Below are 24,512 nucleotides of genomic sequence, written 5' to 3' on the forward strand. Positions count from 1 at the left end.
CAGCAACCATATGACAGGAAACATAGCCATGTTTTCTGCTTTAGATCAAAGTGTGCAGTCACAAGTCACACTTGGGACTGATAGTAAAATTTCTGTTATGGGAAAAGGAGAAGTTAAAATATTCACAAAGAAAGGTGAAAAGAAAACCATAGCAGATGTCTATTATGTTCCTGGAATGAAGTGTAATCTCTTGAGTATTGGACAACTTGTTCAGAAGGGTTACAATGTTCTCTTTGAGAATGATGTATGCACCATCATGGATAGATTACCCAGCAAACGTTGTATTGCTGAAGTGAAGATGACAAGGAACAGGATGTTCCCTCTCAGAATAAGGGCAGATCTGAAAAATAAAGAAGTAATTGCAGCGGTGACACAAGAGGCTCTCCAAAGTGTACCAAAGGATGAAAATTGGTTCTGGCATTTGAGATTTGGACATCTCAACTTTGGAGGTCTTAATTTGTTGAGTAGAAAAGGAATGGTAAGAGGATTACCATTGATAGAAAAGCCAGACAGCCTTTGTGAAGGTTGTATATTGGGAAAACAACACAGAGAAAGTTTTCCAACTGGGAAAAGCATAAGGGCAAAAGCACCTTTAGAAATTGTCCACTCAGATTTATGTGGACCGATGCAAGCTCCATCACTTGCAGGCAGCCAATATTTTCAAACATTTATTGATGACTTTACTAGAAAGACTTGGGTTTATTTTCTGAAGAATAAGAGTGAAGTGTTTGAAAAATTCCAAAATTTCAAAGCACTTGTAGAAAATCAAAGTGGGCTGCGTATCAAGGTTTTGAGAACTGACAGAGGAGGTGAGTATATCTCCAAATAATTTTTACGTTTTTGTAGAGAAAATGGAATTCATAAGCAATTTACAGCAAGGTACACCCCGCAGCAAAATGGAGTTGCTGAAAGAAAAAACAGAACAATCATGGATATGGCGAGGAGCATGTTGAAGGCAAAGCATTTGCCAAATGATTATTGGGCTGAAGCTGTACATTGTGCAGTATATATTTTGAATAGATGTCCTACAAAAGCAGTGATGAACAAAGTGCCAGAAGAAGCATGGAGTAGGAGAAAGCAAGGAGTCTCCCACATGAAAGTTTTTGGTTGTGTGGCTTATGCACACATTCCAGATCAGCTAAGGAAGAAATTGGACAACAAAGGGGAGAAATGTATTTTCATTGGATACAGTGAAGAATCCAAAGCTTACAGGTTATATATCCCATTCACCAAGAAGTTTTTTGTGAGCAGAGATGTTCAATTTATTGAAGAGGAAGCTTGGGATGGAAGCATAGATAAAACAGTTAATGTTAAAAACTGTTTGTCTCATGATGATGATGATGAGGAGTTGGCTGAAACACATACCCAAACAACAGTGCCAACAACAGAGCAGCAAGAGACACCCTTGAGGAGAAATGAGAGTGCTTCCCCAAGCACACCACAAGGAGGAAATTCAAGTGCATCTACAAGCACTTGCACACCGAATGAAAGAGGTAAGAAATTCAGAAATTTAAGTGATATTTATGATGAAGGAATGAATTCCCTGTTTGCTTTGTATTGTCACGTTGATGACCCTGTTCATTTTGAAGATGCAATTAAAGATAAGAAATGGATAGAAGCTATGGATGAGGAGATGAATGCCATAGAAAGAAATAAGACATGGGATTTAGTTGAGCTACCAAAAGGTAAAGAAGTCATTGGAGTTAAATGGGTCTACAAGACCAAGAGTAATGCTGAAGGCAAGATAGAAAGGCATAAGGCAAGACTTGTTGTCAAGGGATACAAGCAGCAATATGGGAGAGATTATGAGGAGACTTTCGCACCAGTTGCAAGAATGGAAACAGTAAGAGCAGTGCTGTCCATAGCAGCACAAAACAAATGGAAAGTTTACCAAATGGATGTGAAGTCAGCATTCTTGAATGGAGTATTAATGGAAGAGGTCTACATTGAGCAACCTCTAGGCTATGAGAAGAAAGGCCAAGAGCACAAAGTCTGCAGATTGAAGAAAGCTCTTTATGGGCTGAAGCAAGCACCAAGAGCGTGGTACAGTAGGATAGATTCCTATCTACTGGAAAACGGATTTGAGAAGTGTGAGGGAGAACCCACTGTTTACATCAAAGAAAAAGACTGTAAAATTTTAATTGTTGTGTTATATGTTGATGATGTGATTTTTACAGGTAATGATGACTACCTTATTGAAAATTTCAAATCAGTCATGAAAGAAGAATTTGAGATGACTGACATGGGTTTGCTGAGATACTTCTTAGGAATAGAAGTAGATCAAAATAAAAATGGAATTTTTATTTCACAGGCAAAATATGTAAATGAAGTGTTGAGCAGATTTAACATGCAGGACAGCAAGGCAGCAATCACTCCCACAGTGATGGGATTAAAACTCAGCAAAGAGGACAGCAGCAAAGATTTTGACCCTAGTGTGTACAAGAGCATAGTTGGCAGCCTCATGTATTTGACTGCAACTAGGCCAGACATAATGTATGCTGTTAGTTTAATTTCCAGATTCATGGAGAAGCCAAAAGAAACACATTGGCAGGCAGCAAAGAGAATTCTGAGGTATGTTAAAGGTACAAAAAGGTATGGCATATTTTATACTGTTTCAGAATGTTCAGATTTAGTTGGATACACAGATAGTGATTGGGCTGGAAGTGTAGATGACCAGAAAAGCACATCTAGTTACATTTTTCACATAGGTTCAGGAGCCATTTCATGGGCTTCCAAGAAACAGCCAATTGTGGCATTGTCTACAGCAGAAGCAGAGTATGTGGCAGCTACAGCAGCAGCATGTCAAGCGGTTTGGATGAGGAGAATGTTGAGAAGTCTATGCCAGGAGCAGGCAACAACAACAGTTATTTTTTGTGACAATAGCTCAGCTATTGCATTATCCAAGAACTCTGTATTCCACAAGAGAACAAAACACATAGACACAAAGTTTCACTACATCAGAGAATTGGTGAACAATGGAGAAATCATTTTACAACATTGCAGGACTCAGGAACAGGTTGCAGATATTCTGACAAAGCCATTGGATCAGAAAAGTTTTGAGTTTTTAAGGAAACTTCTGGGTATGATTGATAACCCAACAGTTGAAATTAAAGGGGAGTGTTGAAATTATAATTTCAACTGCAGTGAACAGAATAGCAGTAGCTACTTTATTCATTTGTCGTGATCCGGCGCCCCACATTTTCTCCCGATCTTTTATGTCACCGCCATTACCATCTTTTCACTCTTTAATTATTTTTGAGTTCCCGAAGGATGAAGATCTGATACAGCACTACATCATTACTTTTCAACAACCATATTAAGGAGCAGAACGGCTGAAAGAGAAAAGAACCAGCCTCGAGCCGACGCAGCATTTATCAACCATAGATTTCATCACCACCGACTCAAGAAATACAGCAAAAGATTAAATCTGTTAATCATGAGCAGCAGAAACTTTATTAGCAAGTTAAAGTGGTGATGACCCTTTCCCGCACTATAAATAGAAACAGAAACAGAAGTAGAAAAAAGAGGAAATAGATTGAAAGTCCTTTTGTAACACACAGCAGTGCGAGCCCTGAGGGATAGCTCAAATGGTCGAGTTCCCGTTGATACTCTCCCGGTTTGGGAGGTCACGGGGTCAAATCTCCTCGACGCCCTCGGGGTTAGGCCTGACGGTCGTGCTTCTCTACGTGGACGTAGCGGCCCACCTCCGGTGCCCCGTGAACCACACGGTAAAAAAAAAAAAAAAAAAAAAAAAAAAAAAAAAAAAAACAGCAATGTAGAACAAGAGAGTTTTTTTTTTTTGTATTGCACAGCAGTGCTGAAATTTTCTGAGATAGTTGTTTTGTGGAACTGAAGCATTCCTGTTGTAATCCCTCTGTCAAGAGGAAGATGCTCTTTAGCATAATATTTTGTGAAGATCCCTCTACGTGAGGAAGACTTAGTTTTATCTGTTGGTTTATTTTCATAAATAGAAGTTTCTTTCTGTGCGTTGTTGTTACACCAAAAGTTATTTTGTCAAAAATTTCCTGTTGCTGTTACACCGTAAGTCGAAAAATACTTGACGTCAAAAGTTACGTTGCTGCAACACCAAAAGTTACGTTGTTGCAACACCACGAACAGCAACTGAAATAAATTTACGTTGCTGCAACACAAGATACAGCAACTGAAAAAAAACTGTGTTGCTGCAACACCGTTTCCAGAGAACGAATTTTTCTGTTTTTCTGAGTTAAAAACAGAGTATTTTTCTGTGTCAAAAACATAGTATTATTTTGATCAGTTTTTGATCCTGAGGCAAAGTAGAGTATTATTTTACGCTCTGTTCTTGTGTTTTTGAATTATCAGAAAACAGAGTATTGTTCTCTGTTCATATTTTTGTTGTTTCTGAATTTATCAGAAAATTCTCAACAGTGGAAACAGAGGATTTTTCCACTGTATTTTGTTTGGAATAACCAGAAATTCCCGACATCCTACGGTGTTAATCTTCCCTTCAAAATTTCTCTGCAGACCAACTGCAACACGTACCATCCCTTCCCTCCCTTGTTATGATTTTAATTTCCATATACCGTTTATCTCTCTGACTGTGATTTTTCCATTCTGATCCTAATTTTGTTTTGCTTTTGTTTTCATTGGTTGCAGGATCAGTTGAAAGGTTTCTCGGTTATTGTTGCACTGCCGAATACGAATATGCATATCTAGTACTACGTAGAATGTGGAGTTAATTAGTGTAGTGTTATTATCTTCTCTATGTGTGGTGATCACTTTCGTTGTGATCATGATAGGAATAATGTCATCAAATATGATGAGATTTAAATAAAATGTATACAGACTTATACCGTTGCGTTCATATGGAAATGTGGTGATCACTTTTGTTGTGATCATGATAGGAATAATGTCATCAAATATGATGAGATTTAAATAAAATGTATACGGACTTATACCGTTGCGTTCATATGGAAATAATGGTTCATAATGTGTTTTTTATCTTCTTTTTAATTCTACTTTGTATCATTTATTTATATTTTGATGCTATATGTTTCATTTATTTATTCCTTTCACATTCGAAACAGAAATGGGCGAAAGCCTACCCATCTGGAAAGTCGTTGTAGATAAATCCTATTTTCAGGGATATAGAGATCTATTTTCAAGACTTTGTCCACACTCTAGCTCAGTTCTTAGAAGAGATGGGTGAATGGAATTTGGGTTAACTGAGCAATTCCAGTTTAAAACATTGATGATGAGGTTGGAGTCACTGAATCGCTGAATAGAACCCAAATTTTAGGGAAATGCAAATTTAAAGCAAAGAAAATAATTCATTAGCGGCCCATGATTATTTTTGCAAGAACCCCTGTATAAGAAGCACTTGCTAATGGCTTTGCCCACTTAAAAGAGGCCTCATGGCTTTGGATTGTTCTTGTCCATTTAAGGTCTTATAAAGGTCTTATAAAATTCATATAGTCCAATCTGAGAGGAGTGAGTAGTATTATTATCAAGTTTTTATCTAACCAAATGCCCCCACATGGACAAGGACAGATGAGCTCTTCCAGGCTTTAGAGAACATAGAAAAACAGATCATGGAATCATGCTTTAATAGTCAGTGCACATTAGATTAGACAATTAGGTAAGTCCAAATAGCATTCTAGTTCTTACTATGTTATAAATGTCCTAGATTTTACGCATATTTATTATTCCCTACACAATCTTAAGCCCAATGCATGCCTTCTCATATAACAATCACATTATCCAAAATAAATCAGTTTGTCAAATAAATTTTGTATCTTTTGGGTGAATTATGTTAGAGTAGGTAGAATCTGCCATGCATAGCTTCTCTTCAAATCTTCTACATGTAACCTTAAATAACAATGCTCGAGATACCATCTATATCAATGAAATATGATCACATGATGTGTCACCATTGGCATACCACCCAACAACACTGCATTATGCAAATTGCTAGCAATAATAACTATGCTCGAAACACTGTCTATATCAATGAAATATGATCACATGATGTGTCACCATTGGCATACCACCCAACAACACTGCATTATGCAAATTGCTAGCAATACTATACTCAATGTAACCCCTATTTGACATTTTTTGTAAAATTATGGCCGATATGAAGAAATGAATCCAGGTAGAAATTCAATCTGTCCTATGAAAATGTCACTAACTATCCAGGTATGTTTTTGCTATGTATGCACCCTAGAATACACTGAATAGAAACTGATACACATCAAATATTGTACTAATCCCCTCTGCTTTTGCATTTGCCCATTTTTCTCTATCAAACATATGCTTGTCACAAAAGGCAAGTAATTGCTTATGCTTGCAGCCACACTATTTTGTATGAGACCATTTTCAATTAGCGTTACAACAAAGTCCATTCGAGAAACAATGGAAACAATTTGCGTCTCTCACAACAAGTCCTTTCCCGGTGATCATTGGAATGAGCTTTGTGGCATTGTGGCAACGCCCTCAAATGTGAAGGTTCTTGGTAATCTGGATAGCTCATCTAGGCATTTGTTGATGATAAAAAATAAACACCAGTAAAGAAAGAAAATGGCATAAAATTTGGACTTCTTTCTTCTATGCTATTTTTTCTTATGTCATTTACATAAAACTTTGACTTCTTTCTTCTATGTTATTGTTTCTTATATCATTGCCTTACGGCGTTTCCTTTGCAACATGTGGTGCAAATGATAGTATTTTTATATTAAAGCTCGAAAAAACATAATGATATATAGCATGCTACACTGCATTAATTTTAACATAACTAAATTCGTTGGTGAATTATGCAGATAAAGAAGCGATTTGGGTTAATGGAAGCGAACGAAGTAAGAAGAGATATTCTGGCGGCTACTTCTATGCGTGGTTTTATCACTACTTGACTATAGATAGAAGCTATAAAAAGTTTTTTTTATTATTTTTTAATGAGCATATTACGAAAAAGAAACACGTATAATATGCACTTTGTAATCATGCATTTAATATTTTGTAGGGTAATATATATATATATATATATATATATATATATATATAAACACTTTTAATATCTAACAAAAATAAAATGTATTTGCTGATAAGTGCATATTAATGACAAAATATCCATTTTAAACCTTTCACGAAAATAATTAATAAAAAATTGAGACAATTAGAAGAGAGCTTAAGGTTGTTTTCTTCCATCATATTTTTTTTTTCCTTAGGACCGTAAATAAATATATATATATCTGTTTTCAGATTATAAATTTTCAAGTTAACTCCAATGGATTTAAGAATTCTAGAAAGAGTTTTTAGTTTGGTTTTCATTACCAATCAACATACCAAAAAAGCATTGGAAATACATAATAATAATCATTAATAGGTTTGCAAAAGCTGAGTTTTTAAATGATGGGGACTGATTTGAAATCTTCAGCTCTTTAAAGCTTAAATTTATATTAAGAAACTATTCATTAGTCAAGTTGCTTTAAAAATATTTAGTTCATGTACAATAGACTTATAGTTTATGTACAATAGCAGCTTAGCAAGTGGCTAACTGCCAAACCAAATAAGAAATGCCAAAAACATAATTTCTTTTGGATTGAAATTTAAGTTAAATAAATACACTTTTATGGTATAGTGTTGTTTAACGATAAAACTTAAAATTAATAATAAACAAAATATTTGATATAAATTTAATTTGAAAATTAAATTTAAATTAAAAAATTGTAATTCTTTTTTCTAATCATTCAAAACAAAACTAATTAATTATATATCTTAAAAATAATAATTCATTCACCTTCATTGCATTAATTCCCAAAGCAGAGGAATCTAATACTCCGGACAAATACAGACCGATTGCTCTTTGTAACATCATATACAAAATTGTCTCCAAGGTGATAACTTCCAGATTGAAACCTCTGCTCCCTCTTATTATCTCTCCAGAACAATCTGGATATGTGGAAGGACGGCAGATCACGGATGGCATTATTTTAACTCATGAAATAATCCACTCCCTGAAGCATTCAAAAAAACCAGGTATGTTGCTCAAAATTGATTTGTCTAAAGCTTTTGATAGTCTAAGCTGGGTTTACATACAAAAAATTCTAAATGCCTTTGGATTTGCCCCTTCTTGGGTTAGATGGGTTATTAATCTTTTATCCTCCTCATTCTTCTCTGTTCTCATCAATGGTATCCCGTCACCCACGTTCTGTCCCTCCAGAGGTATCAGACAGGGAGACCCGCTCTCACCTTTTCTTTTTGTCATTTTAGCAGAAGGACTGGGTCGCAGCATTAAATCTGCTCTTCTATCCCAAAGCCTCAAAGGCCTTTCTTTTCACCATTCTCCCTCCTACTCTCATCAGCAATTCGTGGACGATAATATGCTATTTGGTCATCCCTCTGTTCAAGAAGCTCGTATCTTCAAATCCATCCTTTCAAATTTCTCTGATGCTTCCGGGGCCCTTATTAACAGAGTCAAGTCACAAATTTTTTTCTTTAATACCCCTCCTCCCACCCAAAGAGCCATAGCCCGCATTCTTGGCTTTACCATTGCGTCTCTTCCTTCTAAATACCTGGGAGCCTCCTTAATTGCCTCGGCTCTCAAGCATTCAACCTAGAAAGACATTTTAGAAAAGCTAGAAGCAAGACTGTTCCTATGGACTCACAGAGCTCTCAACATGGCCAACAGGCTTGTGCTCATTAAAGTTGTTCTTCATTCCATGCCCCTTTACCTTTTCTCAATTCTCGCAGCTCCTAAATGGGTTCTAAAAGAAATAAAGAAGCTTCAGCGCAATTTCTTATGGGGTAATTCAGGTCCCAATCGAAAGTGGGCTCTGGTCAAATGGGACAATGTCTGTCTTCCAAAGAAAGCTGGAGGTATTGGGCTAAGAGACCCTAGGCACAGTAATGCGGTAATGGGCGCCAAAATTTGGTGGAGATGGCTCTCAAATCCCAGCACTCCTTGGGCCTCCCTATGGATGGCAAAATATGCGAACAATACCCCCATAGAAGATAGAATCAGAATGTCAGAAGTAAGTACAGGTTCAGTTATCTGGAATTCAGCCATTCAACATCGAAATCTAATACAACAACATAGCTTCTGGGAAGTTAAGAATGGTAATACAGCACGGTTCTGGGAAGACTCCTGGCAGCAGCTCCCAAAAATCAGAGACATTCTATCCAACCTTCCAGAACAAGATATAAATCAGTTCGACAAGGTGAGTCAATTCTGGGATTCTTCTTCCACACAAGAATACAGACAATGGAAGAAAGCCAATCAGATTATACCGCACAGCACGGAGCAAATTCAGCTCTCTCTCTCCTCAGAATTACAAAAGCGGCAAATCCTCTCCTCAGCAGGAATGGATGCTCTCAGATGGGGATATGAAGAGAAAGGTATTTTCACCACTAGGGAAGCATATAAAGTAATTATTAAGGAAAGGATAACCAAAGATATTTTATGGGATAAGATCTGGAATTCATCTAATTGGCCGAAGGTGTCTACTTTTCTGTGGCTTTTGTGTCATAACAAGATTCTCACTTGGGATAACCTCAGAAAAAGAAGTTTCTTTGGACCATCCATATGTCCTAACTGCAAGCAGGCAGAGGAATCAGCATTACATCTAATGCAAACCTGTCAACTAGGAAGGAAACTGTGGGAAAAGGTTACATTCCGTTGTCAAAAAGAAGGCAGAGTGCATGGGGATATTAAAGGCACTCTTCGTACTTGGAGTCAAGAGCCATATAAAATCAAACTCTTAAATACATTATGGCAGCTTATTCCTGGTCTACTGATGTGGAACATCTGGAAAGAGAGGAATAGGGGAATCTTCAAAAATCAATCAATGTCTATTGAGCAGATATGGACTGGGCTAAACCAAAACATTAAAGAAACCCTATCTATCTGTTATGAAACCAGCTCAAGAAAAGATAGATCAACGCCTTAGAATTCAGCCTCTTCAAGGGGGAAACCTCCTTTAAATTACATAAATGAACAATTCTTGGATGATACAAATGACAAAACCTCCTTTCTATATATAGGAGTCTAAGGAGTCACAATATAACCCAGCCGAACTAATAATAATATAAAGCCACAAAAATAACAATAGAGGGATTCTATGGGGCACAGGAATAACAATATGGGGGTAATAGGGGCACAACAATATAAATAAGGGGTATAACTACAATAGTAATGGGGTAATCACTAGTATTATAGGGACCCAACATGCCCCTCTCCTTCAAAAAAGTGTTGTCCTCAACGCTTGAGTAGTTTTGGATACTTCTGCATAAAATTCTCATCCTCCCATGTGGAATCTTCAGCGGATAAGTTCTTCCACTTGATAAGATACTCTGAAATTGATCGATTTCGTAGCTGTCGAGTTCTTGTTTCTGTGACTGCTTCCGGTTCCAATATAATTTTTCCTTCCTCGTCAAGTTCTGGCAATATTGTTTGAATTGGGAGCTTGTCACCTATAACCTTCTTTAAACATGAAACATGGAAAACTGGGTGCAATCGAGAAGCTGCAGGAAGCTCCAATTTGTATGCCATAGTACCAATCTTTTGCAACACCTTGTACGGACCATAATACTTTGGTGATAATTTATTATCCTTCTTAGCTTGCTTTAGGGACATTTTCTTATATGGTTGTAGCCGTAGGAATACCCAATCACCTACATCAAAACTTCTTTCACTGCGATGTTGATCTGCCTGTTGTTTCATTCTATTTTGTGCCAACACGAGGTTATCCTTTAAGAGTTGGAGGACTTGTTGTTGATGTTCGATGTGATGTTCCACTGCCTGAACCTTAGAATTTTCTCTTAAATATGATGTGATGGATGGTGGTTGATACCCATAAAGTGCCATAAATGGGGTCATTTTTGTTGCTGTATGGAAGGAAGTGTTATACCACCATTCAGCCAGAGGCAACCATTTGACCCATTGTGTCTGTTTATCAGATACAAAGCAACGAAGATATCCTTCCAAACATTTGTTTACTATCTCAGTTTGCCCATCAGATTGAGGATGATAAGATGAGCTATGAGCTAACTGAGTACCAAGACAAGAAAATAATTCTGTCCAAAAATTTCCAGTGAAAATGGGATCTCTGTCACTTACAATAATCTTTGGGTTTCCATGTAGCTTTTGAACTGTTTCCATAAATGCAGTAGAAACTGTACTGGCTTTAAATGGATGTGATAATGCACAAAAGTGTGCATACTTGGTAAGTCTGTCAACTACCACCATGATGACACTCTTTCCCTCAGACTTGGGTAAACCTGTGATAAAATCCATTGAAACCTCCTCCCAACGTTGGCTTGGAATGGATAAAGGTTGTAATAGACCCGGTGTCTTAATTGTTTCAACTTTATTTTGCTGGCAAACCAAACATTCCGCCACAAACTTTTGAATATCTGATTTAAGGCCATCCAAAAAAAATTCCTTCTTAACCCTGTGGTAAGTTTTTAAAAATCCTGAGTGCCCTCCTAAGGGAGAAGTGTGCAATTCCATAAGAATCTTTTGTTTTAGCTGGGAATTCTTACAGAGGTATAAGCGATCTTTGTACCATAACGAATCATTTTGCCAGCTAAATGTATCAGAAGTACTGGAATCTTGTTGTAGCTTTCGAATAAGTGCCCACACTTCTTCGTCATTCTTCCATTCCTCCTTTGCTTCGTTTATCCAATCTGGTTGGATAATAGAAATGGCACACAACAATGCTTCCACATCCTCATCCTTTCTTGAGAGTGCATCTGCCACCACATTTTGCTTCCCTTTTTTGTAGATGATTTCAAAGTCATAACCCAACATCTTTGTGACCCACTTTTGTTGCTCTTCAGAGGATAATCTTTGTTCTAAAAAGTATTTAAGGCTATCATGATCCGTTTTTACCTTGAAGTGTCTTCCCATTAGGTAGGGTCGCCATTTCTTAAGTGCATGGAGTATTGCCAACATTTCCTTCTCATAAATAGCTTTGCTTAAAAACTTTCCCTTGATTGGACGACTTTCAAAAGCAATGGGTCTTTCATCTTGCATTAGAACAACACCAATTCCATTTCCTGAAGCATCACATTCCACAATAAAGGTTTTTGTGAAGTCCGGTGTAGCTAAGACCGGTGCTTGGCACATTGCCTCTTTAAGATGTTCAAAGGCCTTTGTTGCTTCCGGAGTCCATGAAAATGAATCTTTCTTCAATAATGTTGTTAGAGGTGCTGCTATTCTCTCATAATTCTTAACAAACTTGCGATAATACCCTGTCAACCCAAGAAATCCTCACAGATTCTTTATGGATGTGGGGATTTTGCATTCCTTAATGCCTTTAATTTTGCTAGGGTCTACCTTAACTCCTTCATGAGATACAATATGACCCAAATATTCCACCTCCTGGACTCCAAAGAAAAATTTGGATCTTTTTGCATATAATTGTTTCTCCTCCAATAGTTGTAGCACCCTGTCAACATGTTCAACATGATCCTTCCAAGACTTGCTTGTAGATTGGTATATCATCAAAAAATAGTAACACAAATTTTCTAAGGAATGGTTTGAAAATTGAATTCATCAAACCTTGAAATGTTGAAGGTGCATTGGTAAGGCCAAAAGGCATGACCAAAAATTCATAATGACCCTCATGAGTTCTAAATGCCGTTTTCGGAATGTCTTCAATCTTCATTCTGATTTGATGATATCCCGAACGAAGATCCAACTTGGTGAAGTAAATTGATCCATGCAATTCATCCAGTAATTCATCAATGACAGGAATGGGGAACTTATCTTTAATAGTGAGCTTGTTGAGCTCCCTATAATTCGGACACATGCGCCATGATCCATCCTTCTTGTGCACCAATACTACTGGAGCTGAGAAAGAACTTTGACTTGGTTGAATTATACCAGCCTCTAGCATTTCTGCAACCATACGTTCAATTTCACTTTTTTGGGCATAGGGATATCTGTACGGCCTGATGTTTGGAGGAACACTTCCTGGAATCAGATGAATAGCATGATCATGATCACGCATAGGTGGGAGACCTTTGGGAGTCTCAAATACCTTGGAATGATTGTCCAGGACTTTTTGGAGATCTGGAGAAATAGATGATTCCAATGTGGAAACATCTAGCGAACATAATTGTGCAATTACACCTCTTTGCTCCTTTTTAGAAGCTTTGTCATGCCATTAGAGCTGATTATCTTTCCTGGTTTCCCTGCAATACCCCTTAATTCAACTTCCTTTCCTTCCGTAGAAAATTTGATGAAAAGTTCTTGAAAATTAAAAGCTATTGTACCCAAGGATTGTAGCCATTGGACTCCTAGTACAACATCAGCACCTCCCATTGGAATGGAAAGCATTGGGCTAGTCAATACATATTCTCCCATGGATAGCTTGATATTATGGCACTTTCCAGAGCAATTTATTGTTCCTCCATTTGCAATCATCACTTGACACTCTGGTGCTGGATATAGGAAGCAATTCAATTCTTTTGCTACCCTACAATGAATAAAATTGTGGGTGCTTCCTGAATCAATCAACACTATTACCTTTTTCTTCTTGATTTGTCCTTCTATCTTGATGGTTTGAGGAGTGGTAATTCCCGCCAATGCATTACAAGATATGGTCGGATTTATTTGTTCTTCATCTAGGCTTTGTTCCTGGAGTATATCTTCTTCTTTTGACCTTTCTTGCTCCTTTTCTTCTTCCTCTTCACAATCTATGTAGAATAATTTCTTCTCAGCACACTTATGACCTTTAGTGTATTTGCTATCACAACTGTAACAAAGCCCTTTTGCTCTTTTTTCTTCCAATTGTTGTGGTGTCAACCTTATAGGTTGTGGAAGACTAGGGGCAACAACACTTCCGTCTTTATAGTTGTGAGTGGTATGCTTCCTGGTTGCCATAATTTTGCTTTCCATTTTTCTTGCTAACCTGAATGCCTTCTCTAATGAATCAGGTTCCCAAAGGCGAACATCATGTTGGATATTATCCTTTAAAGACCCTATGAACACATCAATCCTATGCTCCTCTGGAATATCTTTTACCCTTATGTTCAATTTTTGGAACTCCTCAATGTGCTCCATTATTGAACCCTTTTGTTTGAGACTTATCAATTGGCTAAAAAAAGTGTTGCTTTTTGTATCCTCATAATGTGCTATCAATTCTTCCGTAAAAATTGCCCAAGTGATAAATTGTTTACGAGAGCAAAGCCATTGATACCATACAAACTGATTTGGTTCCAAATATACAGTTTCCATACGTACCTTTTGTGCATTTTGCACATTATTGAGATCGAAGAATTGCTCCATCTGTAATATCCATGTGGCGGGATCCTTGCCATCAAACTTCCTCATATCGATTTTTGGAATATGGTGATTCTTCGATCCAACATTAACATCTATGGAATCATGATTAACATTTCTTTTGTTCTCATCATGAGTTTCCTTTACTACCTTTTCACCATTAGTGACCCTTTCTTGTAGCAACTTCTTCAATTCTTCCATGTCTGTCTTCAAATCTATCTTCAAATCTGCCATCGAATCCTCCATCTTAGCTTCCATGCCCTTTATCTTATATTCCACGCCATTTATCTTAGATTCCACGCCACTTATCTTAGCTTCTGTTAGCTTTTGTGAGCGTGACATTTGTTGCACTTGTTCTTGTAATTTTGATATATCATGTAGCATTTCTTCCTCTTCTTCATGAGTCATGCTAGAGCTTTCAGGTTCCTTACTAGGTGTTTGCATTTTCTTTCCTCGGGGCATCAGTTACCGATAATAATGTTTTACTATGCCCTTTGAATTCCGTTAAACCAAGCTTACACAAAAATTTAAAAAAAACTACACACCTTTTTTCACTTTATAGAAGCCTGATATTGAATCTGATGTATCTCTGTAATTTCGGATCATCCAGTTCTAAAATTGCTACCTGTAGTAGCCTTCTGCATCCTCTTTCCAATGCCACAAGTCTGAGCCAAATTGGATTCTCCAAGGAAGAGTTATGTGAAATCTCCCACAGTGACTTGCTTTTAGACTGGTTCAGTAGAGCGAACTTGTACGACGTGCCACGAGTCACTGTTTCAACCTTTGAATCTAAAACACACACATAAGAAACTACAGTCCGTCCTCTTTCTGTACCTTCTTACGAAATTTCAATCCGATCCCCAGAGAGAAAGTTATGACGATTTTCCCCAAGTCACCTGTTTTGAATGTAATTCAGGAGTCTGTAAAAAGACCAACTTCCTCAGATCATATCTCTGCAAATATCGCGCAAAAAGCTTTGAAATTCGGACCCATGGTTCAGCGCGATTTCTTCTCAAATGGGGTTTTTTGGCGACTTCTGAAACGTCACAGAAAAAAGGTTATAGCGAAAATGCCACGATGACCTATTTGGAGCAGCGAAACCCTAGAATCCAAAGCTCTGATACCAAATGTTATGGAACTAGCTCAAGAAAAGATAGATCAACGTCTTAGAATTCAGCCTCTTCAAGGGGGAAACCTCCTTTACATTACATAAATGAACAATTCTTGGATGATACAAATGACAAAACCTCCTTTCTATATATAGGATTCTAAGGAGTCACAATATAATCCAGCCGACCTAACAATAATAATATAAAGCCACAAAATTAACAATAGAGGGATTCTATGGGGCACAGAAATAACAATATGGGGGTAATAGGGGCACAACAATATAAATAAGGGGTATAACTACAATAGTAATGGGGTAATCACTAGTATTATAGGGACCCAACACTATCAAAGCCTGGTCCCAAGAATATTATCCATCACTCCCGCAGGAACAAACTATCTGGGCCAATTGGAAGATTCACTTAGATCATCAATTCACTACTAATGACAATCCCACTAGGTGTCACAATCCTCCAATAAGTTGGACTCCACCGCCAATCAACATGTTTCAACTCAACTTTGACGGAGCTTCAAGGGGTAATCCTGGGAAAGCAGGATATGGAGGAGCCTTCAGAAACCATCAGGGCATTCCCTTACTGACCTTTCTTGGCTCAAAAGGCTGGAACACCAATAATGCAGCGGAATTGGAAGGATTGTGGCGAGGTCTTAATCTTGCTCAAGACAAAGGATTTTTTCCACTAATTATTGAAGGGGACTCGCAAATCATCATAAACATGGCCACAAAGATCATGCAAGGATCCCCCATTCATAAAGTCAGTAGCAGCTGGAGAATGGCTCAAAGACTCGAGCTAATAAACCAATGGCTCTCTCAACACCAAGCAATTTCTTTCAAACATATCAGGCGGGAAGGAAATAAGTTGGCTGACTTTCTTGCTAATCTAGGAGTGGATACCGAAATGGATTTCTTTGATGGCCCAATCTCCAGCATAGCCTCAGAGAATCAACTCTTAGATTTTCATACCATTGTGAAGAATGACATGTATCAGAAGTTGGCTACACCCCGGATGCGGGTGTTATTAATATGAGTTAATGAACCGCATGCAGCAACGGCAGCTGTCCTGGCACTTGGACGGTTCCAACAGCGTACACACTCCTGCAGCAGATGATATGAAAGGTGAAAAGTGCAGCATTAAGGCTCTGTTAATGGCATTCAATGTGCATCCAGCTCGAGAAATTTGATAAGGCGATTTAACCATGGCGCGCTCTCTGGTTTCTGCGGATGACATTCGAAGCCCCTTCTTCCTTTGCTCGTTATTTTTCCGCACCCCTGCTCTGTTCAGGGTGTCTGGAAGCTCCTCTGGTTCTTAAATTCGGTTTGTTCAGCTTGTGCCTGGTCCCCTCCCCTCCAGTTATGGTCATCTTCTCTACCTAAGTTCCCTGTGCATCCAGCCATGGCTCGACGTCACGGCGTCCCACGCCGTGGTGGTAACTTGGGCAATCGCAGAGTCTCACGTCGTCGTCATGGTTCTGCTCCTCAGAACATCACTCCTTTAGCCTCTGCCTCTCCATCCTCCCCGCCTTCTGATCATTCTCGGCCCTCTCTAAATAGTTCCTTTCAAACCACCCGGTTTAAGTTCAGGAGCAGGCTCAATAAGCCTTTGATTTCTGCCAATATCACTGTAATTTTCACGGAGGAGGAAGATGAGCCCAGTAGTTCGGACAACATTTCCATGTCTCAGTCTCAGTCTCAGAATGCGAGTGAATTTCAGGGTGAGATTGTTTGGGTAGTGCTCAACGCGGACAATATGCAGAACGAGGATGCATTCTCGGAAGCCCCTCAACCCCAGCCAGCATCTTCACAGGATCAAGTTCTTGCTTGTGAACCAGCGCGTTTTTCAAGAAGCATTCTGAATCTAGTAATCCCTCCAGATGGCAGTGTTATGGGCGCTGAAGATAACGAAATGGTTACCTGGATTGGCTCTCATAGCCAGGCAAACAAGGACGCGACCGACTCTCTTACTCATGATTAAAGAATTCTGGTTCAAATGCTCTGTCAGCATTCTCCTCTATGATATGTCGTCCTCAGGTTATGCTTCTATGGTTTTTGTTCTATCTGTTCATGCCTCTGGCATTGTTTTTGGTATCAACATGAATCGCTATAGTTTTCAGTTCAGAAACACTTACGGCCTAGATAGCCTGGTTTTTGACTTTTTTGTAATGGCAGCTTTAAAAGATTGTATCTCAGCAAATGAAGAGCTGCCTCTGAAGTTGATATGTCAACTATAGGTCTGCTTAGTTTTTTGTCTTCTAGCTTACTTCAATTCTCGCTTCAAAGTCTATCAATTATGTAAGATGATTGAAGAACGCTATATGTATAAGCTTCTTTGGTGGAGGGCTGGCTACGGCCCCCTCAGAGGTCTAGGCCTCTCTGTAAATATTTTTATCTTTTTTAATAGAAATAGTCTTTACCCCAAAAAAAAAAATACAAATAAAAATAAAAATAATAAAATAATAAAAAATAATAATTCATACATTCAAATTTAAAACTTTTATTTCAGCGATTACAAATAAATTACCAAAAAAATAATTTCAAACTTAATAAACATCCTCTTATGACATTCAATAGAAAAAGTGTCTTCCATGGCAATATTCTCACTCCTCAAAGATTTTTTAGGCTGCTATGGGGAGTAAAGTCGCTGAAGTTCACCAGTTTACAATCACTAACCTAGCTCAATTTTAAAGGTTGGGTTCTACTCGAGAGTTATTCTTATCTTGGTTTCTTTCTTATGTATTTTAGAAACAAATTTTTGGCACTATCTCACCTATTCGTAAATTTATCTTCTAGCAGTTAACAATCACCCAGTAAACGCAGCAAATAATTTAGATACATATAAAGCATAAAACATCTAGAGAATTTTTAAAGTTCGTGTAATTTCTTATTATGTAATAAAGTGGTTATATATATTTGTCCAAAAAAGTTCATGTAGTGAAATTCTTATGAAAACATTATTGTTTTCCAGCCAATAAAAAATAATATTATACATCAATTTGATTTACAACTAGGTTGTAATCTTAAAATTAAAGTTTTATTATATTTTATTTTATTTGGTATGTTAAAGAAGTTTCCTATTTTATTTTTTTATTTTTAATTTGAATGAATAAAAATATCTTTTTAATTTTTAATGAATTAAAACATCTTTCCACACTATTGTTCACAAAATACTATATATAAAAAACTTATTATACTAATTCAATTGGTGTTTTAAAAAAAAATATACTCTTAACTTAGGAATTAAAAACATTGTTAAAAACATTATTCTAACAATTATACTAGGTATTATTAATTCATATATAGAGAGTCAGAGCAAATTTTCAATATAAGGAATCTAAAACTTGTTTTCTTAATTGATGTGTCTAAGTAATGATATATATGAATTTTATGAATTAAGAATGTTTATTTTCTTTGTTGGTTTGGCCCACATGACTTTGAATCTCATGGTTTACATAGAACAAGTAATCAACAATTGAACTACTTTACTTTATAGCCTTTGTTTAAATGTGAAAATTGGTTCATACCTTTCAAATTTCAATAATTAAACCAAACAACAAAACACACTAGCTACAAACTAATTATAATATATATACATATTGCTTATTCTTTGAATAGAAACATCGTAAATAGATTTGCATACCAAATCATTGTAATAACCAGATTATTAACCAGATTATTTTTCCCAATATAATTATTTATGGAGGCAGTCTTCAACTCTATGTAATGAAACATAACTTTTTTATTTTATCAGCGACACCAAACCTAACCTAATGATTTGGTGCACTCTGCTTATTAGACGGGGCTTGCAACCAACGCAATATCCCATGCCTTATAAACGTCCTTTGTCTCCATAATCAATCTCTGATCATGCAGAAGTTGAGTAGACGTTAAAATTGTAGCAGGAGATGTCGCTGTTGGTGATTTGGATGCCTCCATTCACAGACTTCACCACCGAACTTCTGCGACTTACCGTGGCAGACTGCTGCCCTTCATTGAAATCCATGCTGTATGTGTTATTCATATGGGATAAACATAAAACATTCTACTGAGCAGATAAAATAATAATTAATTAAAAATAAAATAACAAATAATTAATTAATTAAAAATAAAATGACAAATAATTAATTCATAATAGTTAAATTAATTATTACTATTATTTATTAAAAAAATAGATATTATTTTTTTTATATTAATTATTGCAGATAACCATTCATACCATTAAAAATTAACCATAATCGATTTATAATATAAATTAATTAATCGAAAATAAAATAACAATTAAATAATAAATTTATATTAATTAATTAATTAAATCTAAAGAAATATAAACCCTAAAATTAATATTAAACCTTAGCAACATAAATCATAAGGCTAATATTATAAATTGAATGGATTATAAACTTAAAAAATTAATATTGAATTTTGATATTAATACTACAAGCCTTAAGATTAATATATCAAACTTAACATTGATGTCAAAAATCCTAAAATTATAAACTCTAAGATATTATTATACATATTAAGAATTAATATTATAAACTGAAGTGAATAATATTAAACTAAATGGATTAATATTTTGAAGTAAAGGAATTATAAATGATGCTCGACCATGGTTGAACCCTTAGATTGATAAATCCAAGGAATTAAACTAAAACCCCAAGGGATTATGAACCTAAGGGAATAATATGAAACCGAAGAGACTAATATTATAAACTCAATGTATATAAAGCCTCAGATAAATATTATAAACACTAAAATAAACATGGTTGACTATGGGTGGTCATGGTTGAGCTTGATTGATGATGGTTCACTGTGGTTGATCATGATTGACCATGATAGATATTATAAACCTAAGGGATTAATATTAAAAATCCAAGGGATTATGAACCCAAGGGAATAATATTAAACCCAAGGGGAATAATATAGACCTAAGTAATATAAACCCTAAGAAAAATATTATAAACCCTTAAATAAGCATGGTTGACCATGGCTATCCATGATTGATTTTATAAAATATTGTCGACCATGGCTACCATGGTTGACCATGATTGATATTATAAACCCAAGGGATTAATACTAAAAACCCAAGGGATTTTGAACCTAAGAGGATAATATTAAACCCAAAGTAATATTATATATCCAATGTATATAAACACTAAAATAAATATTATAAACCCTTAAATAAACATGGTTGATTTTCATATTGAGACAATCTTTGTCAGAATGCGACGTTGGAACATGATTGATTTTATGAAACATGGTTGAACATGATTGATATTATAAACCCATGGGAATGATATTAAACCTAAGGGAATAATATAAACCCAAGGGAATAATACTAAAACCCCAAGGGAATATGAAGCCAAGGGAATAATATTAAACCCAAGAATTAATACCATAAATCCAAGGTATATAAACCCTAAGATAAATATTATAAACCCTAAAATAAACACGATTGACCACGATTGATTTTCATATTGAGACAATCCTTGTGAGAATGTGACATTGGACCATGGTTGGCGATGCTTAACCATGACTGAATTTCATATCAAGAAAATATTTGTCAGAATGTAATGTTGAACCATGGTTGACCATGAGTGGTATTATAAACCCAAGAGATTAATACTAAAACCCAAGGGATTATAAACTCAAGTTAATAATATTAAAGCCAAAGAATATGAACCCTTAGATTAATAAACCCAGGGGATTGATATTCTAAACCTAGGGGGAATAATAAACCCAACATATTAATACTAAAACCCCAAGGGATCATGAACCCAAGCGAATAATATTAAACCTAATATGAAACCGAAGAGACTAATATTATAAACTCAAGGTATATAAAGCCTCAGATAAATATTATAAACACTAAAATAAACATGGTTGACTATTGGTGGTCATGGTTGAGCTTGATTGATGATGGTTCACTGTGGTTGATCATGATTGACCATGATAGATATTATAAACCTGAGGGATTAATATTAAAAATCCAAGGGATTATGAACCCAAGGGAATAATATTAAACCCAAGGGGAATAATATAGACCTAAGTAATATAAACCCTAAGAAAAATATTATAAACCCTTAAATAAGCATGGTTGACCATGGCTATCCATGATTGATTTTATAAAATATTGTCGACCATGGCTACCATGGTTGACCATGATTGATATTATAAACCCAAGGGATTAATACTAAAAACCCAAGGGATTTTGAACCTGAGAGGATAATATTAAACCCAAAGTAATATTATAGATCCAATGTATATAAACACTAAAATAAATATTATAAACCCTTAAATAAGCATGGTTGACCATGGCTATCCATGATTGATTTTATAAAATATTGTCGACCATGGCTACCATGGTTGACCATGATTGATATTATAAACCCAAGGGATTAATACTAAAAACCCAAGGGATTTTGAACCTGAGAGGATAATATTAAACCCAAAGTAATATTATAGATCCAATGTATATAAACACTAAAATAAATATTATAAACCCTTAAATAAACATGGTTGATTTTCATATTGAGATAATCTTTGTCACAATGCGACGTTGGACCATGATTGATTTTATGAAACATGGTTGAACATGATTGATATTATAAACCCATGGGAATGATATTAAACCTAAGGGAATAATATAAACCCAAGGGAATAATACTAAAACCCCAAGGGAATATGAATCCAAGGGAATAATATTAAACCCAAGAATTAATACCATAAATCCAAGGTATATAAACCCTAAGATAAATATTATAAACCCTAAAATAAACACGATTGACCACGATTGATTTTCATATTGAGACAATCCTTGTGAGAATGTGACATTGGACCATGGTTGGCGATGCTTAACCATGAATGAATTTCATATCAAGAAAATATTTGTCAGAATGCAATGTTGAACCATGGTTGACCATGAGTGGTATTATAAACCCAAGAGATTAATACTAAAACCCCAGGGATTATAAACTCAAGTTAATAATATTAAAGCCAAAGAATATGAACCCTTAGATTAACAAACCCAGGGGATTGATATTCTAAACCTAAGGGAATAATAAACCCAACACATTAATACTAAAACCCCAAGGGATCATGAACCCAAGCGAATAATATTAAACCTAAGGGATTAATATTATAAACCCAAGATATATAAACCCTAAGATAAATATTATAAACCTTCTAATAAACATGTGACCATGATTGATATTATAAACCCAGGGGAATAATATAAAACCGAGGTATATAAACACTAAGATAAATATTATAAACACTTAAATAAACATGGTTGACCATGGTTGATTTTCATATTGAAACAATGTTTGTTAGAATGCAACATTGGACCATGCTCGACCATACTTGAACCCTTAAATTAATAAATACGAGATCGACAAATATTTATTTTTACTTTGTACTATTATTATTTATGTTTTGTTTTAGTTTGAGTAAGGTGATATAATTCGAATTAAATTGTAGTTTTGTAATTTAAATTATTTTCTTGAATTCAAAAATAAAAAAAAATTAAACATATGAGAAAATTTTGAAAATTATGATAGTAAATTAAATTTAGGTCAAATTTCATTTGGGTTATTTGATTTCTAGGATTTTATTTTTGAAGTTTCCAAACTTGAGACAATTACGGAGACACATTCAAAAAATCCTAAAATGTTAGAATGTAGATTTTTTGAGTTCGAATTTATGTTGGAGATAAAATTTCGAGACACTACAATGTCAATCATGTTCAAAGTTGTTGTGACCTAGAATGACTTAAATACCATTGAGTAACAATTTATTAAACGACAAATTAGTTCCCTAAATCACAAATATTTTTTTAATTTTATATTATAAATATTTAAAGTCTAAAATGAATATGAATGTGGACGATTGAGAAACAAACTGAATGGTTCTAAACCCATCGACAAAAGTATCTCTAATGTGATTATCTCCGAAAGATTTATGAAAATAAGATATAGATTACAAAAGCTTAAATTCAATTATTAAACAAATTATTATTTTTTAGTCAAACTTAAAATTATACTTTAAATTTTTATAAATTATTTATTTATTAAAAATCATATTAATATATTATTTTTAGAAATTCACTATAATTTAATTCAACGTAGGAAATAAAATTGATGTATCCCTGCATAGACCTAAGCTTCTAACTCCCTCCCGCAGTGTAGGGTTTATTGGGAAAGATTATAGCTCATGAGAAGGCAAGTCGAACTTCCCATGGTGAACACCTCTCGTGGTGAGGCAAGAGGCACATTACAACTACTCCCAGTCCATCCTCTATGAAAGACTATGTGTTTTCCAATTGAGTTTCTCTGAAGGCACTCATTCTCTCATTACACCTCTCGTGGTGAGGCAGGAGGTATGTGTATCCCATGCAAATTATATATATTACAATTGACTATCATTTTATTTGTATGTAACCATTGTGGACATAGCATAGTAATCATCCTACACAAAACAATATGTGGGACCTACCATGGGGGCCATGTGTCTCATCATTCCATTTATCAAAACTCTGCCCTCCTTAACCTTAGCCTCATTCATTCCGTCGTGGAGTCCATGTCTCTACAACTTATGCATATATTGTTGACATGTTCGAAAACATGCTACATGTTAGAAAATTATATATTACAGAGCAATGGAACACATAAAATATTGCAGAAATATAAACACAGAAAACGCACAAAACAAGAGAGACACAGATATACGTGGTTCACCCAGTTTGGGCTACGTCCACCCCGAACAGCCAGTCCTTCCTTTTTATTATCCAGCAAAATGAAGAGACACAACCTACAACAAATCCGCTGTAATATCCTTTGTTTTCTCTCACAGTCTCACCTCTCTGTTTCTCGCTCACAGAATACACATCTATCTCACAGCCTCAAATACAATACCCTCATAAAAAGAGAGGGGTTGCCTTCTAGGGCAAAAAACCCTAAACTAAACATAAGTTCTACCGTCAGATCATCCGCCTAATGAACGGCCCAGATTGACTAGAAATTACTATACTTTTACAAGGCAATTTTAGAGTTGTTTTTAGCTTCGGGGGCGCTGCCCCCGAAACCTCCCGCCAGGGGGGGTTCCCAAAGGTCGCAGCCGCCCCCCCTGGAC

At 35.8% G+C, this 24,512-nt stretch overlaps 1 protein-coding gene across 1 annotated transcript in view; it reads right to left on the minus strand.

Moving 5' to 3' along the window:
* Window positions 1–24,512, minus strand: part of LOC149146627 (AP2-like ethylene-responsive transcription factor At2g41710) — an 84,767-nt gene that overhangs the window by 14,081 nt on the left and 46,174 nt on the right. The gene's annotated exons all lie outside the window — the stretch shown is intronic.

Source organism: Pinus tabuliformis, chromosome X (assembly GCF_031772625.1).
Source record: "Pinus tabuliformis cultivar Carrire ecotype Pingquan chromosome X, CPIR1, whole genome shotgun sequence".
NCBI lineage: Eukaryota > Viridiplantae > Streptophyta > Pinopsida > Pinales > Pinaceae > Pinus > Pinus tabuliformis.